Source organism: Phoca vitulina, unplaced genomic scaffold (genome assembly GCF_004348235.1).
Source record: "Phoca vitulina isolate PV1807 unplaced genomic scaffold, GSC_HSeal_1.0 scaffold55, whole genome shotgun sequence".
NCBI lineage: Eukaryota > Metazoa > Chordata > Mammalia > Carnivora > Phocidae > Phoca > Phoca vitulina.
In genome coordinates, this window is record NW_022589758.1 from 4,501,336 (window position 1) to 4,508,383 (window position 7,048).

Here is a 7,048-nt window from a genome sequence, read left to right on the forward strand (position 1 = left end):
AATAGTTTTTCTCCATTATCAGTAAACTGAATTACCATGTAAAAATTGCTAATTTTGTAGATGAAAGTTTAAAGTCTGTATCTCATTTTAATTTGCATTTCTCTTGTTACTAATGCAGTTGAATATTTTCTGAATGTTTTCTATCCGTTAAGATTTCTTGTTCTGCCATCTGTTATTTTTTGTGTCCTGTGCTCATTGCCCTATTGGAGTTTCAGTGTTTCCTGTTTGATTTGTATGAGGTCTTTTTATCTTAAGAATAGTAACCCTCGAAAATGTATATTTTCAGCAAATATTTTTCTCAAGTGCTGCTGTGATTTTGAAGTCTGATATTTTTGAGATTGGGAGGGGCTCTCTGTTTTTATTTTACCAAATTCAGTAATATTTTTACGATTTTTTCAACTGCTGTTACACTCAGTCTTTCACTAGGAATAGAAAAACATTCAACTAGATTTTCTCCTAGTTTTCTACACTTCCATTCATTAGATATTCAACTCTTTAATCCATCTTGAAATTATTTACCTGTGTGATATGAGGTGAAATCCAACGGGCTTTTTCCCTCAATAGTTAAGCATGTGTACCAGCATGATTTACCATCTATGCTTCTCTTCCTAAAATACTAACTCCAAATTCTTTGTTTTTATGAGCTTCCTGCTGCATTAAATCTGGCTCCTTATTTCAAAACTAGTAGCATCATATTTTAATAATTGTACTTTTAAGATGTTTTAGTGTTTGATATGGTAAATTACCACTTGTCCCTTAAACACATTTTCTCAAGATCTTTTTTTTTTTTTTTAAGTTATATGAGAGTGTTTTTTCTCCTCTAGGAACAATTTATGTCTCTCCACTTACTCAAGCCTTATATTATGACCTTCATTAAAGTATTTGCTCCCCTTTCATACAGATTCTGCTATTTTTATTCATTTATTCCTTAGAATTTTTAATATTTAGTTGTAGCCATTATCAACTGGGTTTTCATCCATATATATATATATATATATATTCTTTTTTTTTTTTTTTTTTTTAAGTAGGCTCTATGTCCAGCGTGGGGCTTGAACTCACGACCCCAAGTCCAAGAGTTGCATGCTCTATCCACTGAGCCAGCCAGGCGCCCCAACCCTATATATATTCTAATTGCTTGATGTTGGTATATAAGAAAACAATTTGGTTTTGTTTTTTTTTAACATTTTATGTATTTATTTATTTGACAGCGAGAGAGAGAGGACAAGCAGGGGGAGCAGCAGAGGGAGAGGGAGAAGTAGGCTCCCCACTGAGCAGGGAGCCCAATGCGGGGCTTGTTCCCAGGACCCCGGGTCATGACCTGAGCTAAAGGCAGACACTTAACCAACTGAGCCACCCAGGCACCCCAACAATTTGTTTTTATAATTTAAAAAAGTTATTATCTAAAACGACTCAAGAAAAAATAGAAAATCTCAACAGACCTATAACAGGTAAAGAGATTCAAATCAGTCATCATAAACCTCCCAGCAAAGAAAAGGCCTGGACCAGAGGGCTTCACTGGTGGATCTACCAAACATTTAAAGAATTAACACCAATCTTTCTCAACCTCCTCCAAAAAACTAAAGAGGGAACACTTCCTAATTCATTCTTTGAGGCCAGAATTACCCTGATACCAAAGCCAAAGCCAGAAAAAGACATTAAAAGAAAAGCAAATCTAATCCAACAGCACATTGAAAGGATTATTCACCATGACCAAGAGGGATCTATCCCAGGAATGCAAGGGTGGTTCAACAAAAAACCAATCAGCATAACACATCACATTAATAGAACAAAGGGAAAAAGCATGATGTTATGTATATTTTACCACAATAAAAAACTACCTGGCCACCTTTTCTGAAATCCCTTATCCTAAATTTTTCCATCACTTAGAAAGATAAAAGGGATCAGACTATAAGTACTGCATTGCATTCTCCTTTTTTTTTTTTTTTTACTAAACATGTATTGGTCTTTCCAAACTAATACTTTTAGATATATTGCAACCCCTATAACAGCTTCTTAATTTGCTATCATGCAAACAGGCCATGATTCTTTGAACTAGTCCCTAATTCATGGATATTCAAGTTACTTCTCAAGTTTTGCTCATGCAAAGAACACTGCTAAACGGTCTTACCCTTCTGCAAGTAGTTCTATGGGATAAAGTCCTAGAAGAAGAAATAATAGATCAAACGGTATCCACATTTGAAAAGTCTCCTCTAATTCTCTCCCACTAAAGAGGGCTGTCTGAATCAGCCAGACGTTCTGTAACACACTAGAAAGTATTCTGCTGGTTCTGCATGTAGTTTTAAAACCAGAACAGAGGACAAGTGCTGTCAAAAATTTTTGGCATCAGTCAGATCAGGGGTTGGCAAATGACAGCCTACAGACCAGATCCACCTTGCTGCCTATTTTTACTTAGCCCACAAGCTAAGAATGGTTCTGTTTTTTGGGTTTTTTTACATTTTTAAATGATTAAAAAACAGGGGCACCTGGCTGGCTCAGTCGGTAGAGCATGCAGCTCTCGATCTTGGAGCTGTGAGTTCGAGCACCACATTGGGTGTAGAGCTTACTTAAAAAAAATTAAAATGTAATTGGATTTGAAGTGTATAAAATTTGTAACTCCTAAAAATGGAGAGTAAATATAAAATATCAAAAAACTATTTTAGGGGCGCCTGGGTGGCTCAGTCATTAAGCGTCTGCCTTCGGCTCAGGTCATGATCCCAGGGTCCTGGGATCGAGCCCCGCGTCAGGCTCCCTGCTCGACGGGAAGCCTGCTTCTCCCTCTCCCACTCCCCCTGCTTGTGTTCCCTCTCTCACTGTGTCTCTCACTGTCAAATAAATAAAAAGAATCTTTAAAAAAAAAAAACTATTTTAGTTATTTTAATATCAAAAAAATCATTTTTAAAAATGATTAAAAAACAAAACCAAAAGAAGAATATTTCATGAAATGGAAAAATGATAGGAAATTCAAATTTCAGTGTTCATAAATAAAGTTTTACTGAAATACAGCCACACTCATCTGTTTATATATCAGCTGCTTTCTTACTTCAACAGCAGAGTTGAGTAGTTGCAACAGAGCCTTTATGGCTGTAAAGCCTAAGATATTTACTGTCTGGCCCTTTACAGAAACAGTTTGCTGATCTCCAACCTAAGCAATAATATTTGTTTTTAAGGATTTTATTTATGTATTTGAGAGAGAGAGAGAGAGCACAGCAGGGGGAGCAGCAAAGGGAGAGGGAGAAGCAGACTCCCCACTGAGCAGAGAGCACGATGCGGGGCTCCATCCCAGGATCCCAGGATCATGACCTGAGCCGAAGGCAGCCGCTTAACCGACTGAGCCACCCAGGGACCCCTAAGCAGTAACATTTTTAAGGAGTAGGAAACCCAATTCTCTAAACAAAGGGCAAAGAACAAATTGTCATATAGCTACCAAAGAAATGTTCCAAGGGGTTAGTGTCTCTTGGCTCTGTGTGTGAGTGAGGAGGTGAATGGCTTCACATTTCCTTCATTACTGTGAGAAGCAGCCATTGGAAGGCCAAGTAGCTACCGCACTTCTGGTTACAAGACTCCACTTTCCATGGACTCTTTTTTGGGTACTAATGTAAATGCTGCTGTGTTTTTAATTTCAAGTTCCAGTTGTTTACTGCTGGTATATAGGAAAGGGATTGACTTTTGCATATTAACCTTGTATTCTACAATCGTGCTATATAATTGCTTATTAGTTCCAGTTTTTGTTGATTCCTTAGATCTACATAGACAGTCATGTCATCTGTTCCATGAACTCTTGATCCAAGTTGTTTTTCCCATAAATTCAGTTTTTCCTTTGCCACCAAATAGTTACAATTAGAGATGCCAGCTATAAATAATTTTTCAGAGATAGACAGTATATTCTCCCAATGCTTTCTGAGGCTACCTTCCCACCTGATAGAGCAAAAATGGAACAGGAGACATGACAAAGCTTAAATGAAGAGAAAAAGCAAGCACACATAAACACTGTGACATTACCATGAAGCTTGCCCTGATTAGAACTGACTAATGTAAAAGTTATAGGATTATTTAAGCAATTTACTGGATATCAGGACCAGGGAGCAAAATTTTGCAGAGGAGGAAATAGAACAAAATTACCATATGTCATTTGGGATAGTTGCCAATAGTTACCATTGCTGGCTTGACAGTTTGGTTCTATAGTCAACATGCCATCAGTGGGAAGTATGTTCTCAGTAAGTTCTGTTTCAGAATCTTCTATTATCACAACATCAATATCATCACCATTGCGACCATCACTGTCATCCTCAATAGTTATAATAATATAACCTAGGAATAAGCAAAGAGAAAGTTTAGATACCACATAAAATAATCGGTGTCTAGAGGAAACCACCTTATAAAGTTATGGAGTGTTTAAAAACACATTTTTACTGAAAAAATTACGCTAAATATTTTCATGTCTCTAATCCCTGCAAGTCAGCTAAGAAATAAATTGCTCAGTATGAAGCTTTAAGATATATATGAACGTTTATATGCATGTATATACACACATACATTAGTATTTCTAGTACTCCCAATTTTATAGAGCAATAAATTTCTTCTCATTTAAAAAATGTGACCACCTGGCCGTGCTGCTCTGTGTTCAGTGATATGCATTTAACTTTTAAATGCTACAGCTGACGTTACGTAGCCACACTCTACTGACCATGAGTTCCCAAACTTGGTCTCTAAAACTCAGTATTAATCTTTGATAATAAATAATGTAGAAATAAAGTACAGTCATAACTGTTATGAAACAAATTAAATTCAAATTGAATCTCACAGAATGTAAAATAAGTGGCCACATATAAACTAGATGCGAAATATCAACTCCATAAACCATTTTAATGAATATGACAAATATCACACCGTGCATAATATATGCTATATAAATGGGCTTTTTTGCTTTTTACAGTTGGCCTGAAAAAGAAGAACATGTTTAAACTCGAAGTATTAACTCGCAGATCACATGTACACTGCATCACAACTTGGACTCAGTACATTTATTTGAAATAGACCAAAGCATTACAATCAAGTAATTAGCCAGTGTGTGGGAATGTGCTGGTGTGAAAATGCTACTGAATTAGGAATCACATGATGTGGGTTCCAATTCAGGCTCTTTAGCCATCCAGAGGTATGACCTTTCAGCCAGATACATTTATTCTTTTGCCTCTGTTTTCTCATCCATAAAAACATGGCACTGCGTTTGGAGATTCACTGTGAAATCCACTTAATAGTCTTCATGGAAAAAATGAAACATTAGAAACTACCTAATTATTCAAACAAAAGGGAATTGGTTAAATAAATTATGGCATTTCCATATGATGAAATGGTATACTGCCAATGAGAAACACATTCTCATTTAATGATATTAGAAATGCTAGTGAAATAATGTCAAAGCAGAGAGAAAGGGTCAAAGAAAAAATACGATGTAATCCTAACTTTGAGAACAGAAGGAAACATACTAATTGTTATCTCTAAGTCACTATCTCTGGGTGGCAAAATGACCTTCATTAGACTTCTCTGTATTTGTTAAGAGTCTACAATAAACTTTATAGACTACATAATCAGAAGAAAATAACAAAGGTAATTAAAGTTTTATTTTTAAGATAAGCTTTTATATGTCAACAGATTTTCTGCACTAGACCCAGTAAAGCTACTGAGAGTTCCACCCAGGTTTCTCAGTACATTTGTAAAATTCCAATTAATTCCTTTAGATATATACATAACCTTCATAAGCCATTCTTAGAAGACATTAAAACATTTAGAAGCTTTTTGAAGGTTACGCTTCTAAGGTGCAAGGAACCAAGTTGCCGTGAACTTAATCAGACAAGGCACAGTTCAGAAAGATGCAGGCTGCAACTTTCCTTTCAGATGAGGACCACTGCAAGAAATCTACCCCAAAACACGGCAGATGACAACGGCCAGACTGGTCTGCTTTTCTAGCAAAACTGTGTCAATACATTGAACAACCACTTTCTAAATCTCCTAGCAGAACTCTCAAAAGCAGCCCTTCCACATCCATATCGAACTTTAGAGACTACAAAGTTGGCCAAATGAGAGAGAATGCCACCAAAACTGTATCCCAGAGCCCAGCACTTGTTGCAGGCAGGCTTGAAACTGAATCGAGCCCGTGCCCTGCTTTAGAAAACACTGTGCAGAAGAGTTGTTTGTAAAATCATTATCTGCAAACATTACATCAGTTTACCACTTAATGTCATAAAACCACAAAGCAGTCCCAATTTGGGGAGAGCTAGGTAGAGGCAGAAAGGGGGCGATTCCCAACACATTAAGTTAGAGCCTTTTCTGTCAAACAATGGTGCTCAATCGTACAGCAGGTGGGATGGGCCCTGAAGCATGCTTGGAAGTGCACCCCTATTTTCTAGGGGTCCTAACATTTTGTAGTATCCTCTGACTCCTTTTTAAGTCTCATCTGCCCTCTCGAAGCAAAGAACTGGCTCTTTACCCGGGGACTTCGCCACACCTACATCTTTATTTTCTTTCTCCTTATTTATGTTTTCACAATAAAACAGCAAGGCTGCACTATCTGTCTTTGAGCAAACGCAGTCACCACCAAAGCCTCAAAAATCAACTTCTAAATTTCAAAAGATGTCATAATGAATCAACTACTAATTTGTCAATTCTTTAAACTCAAAATTCTAATGGTCTAAGAGTCTTCGTCCTTTTGGACCCCTACTTCCTCTGACGGGGAATGAGAAAGGATAAAGGATCAACTCGTCCCAGGAAGCTAGCACCAAGTCCTTAACAAGTAGCCAAATCTCAAAAGCTTACACGCACAGGCATCTCAGGAGAGGTGGTGAGAAACACCCCAAACCACCCCACCACAGCGCCGCTGAATACAAGGCTGTGAAGTGCAGATTTAACGTTCCGCAAATCAAATCGTCTCCTCCCAGGAGTTCCCCCGGCCGCTAAGCCAAGTCACTTTCATGCCCTAATGGCCCATGCTCCACAGCGCACACATCCCACAAGGCCTTTTTGAAAAAAAAGCTCAAGGAAAAAGTGCCGCTGT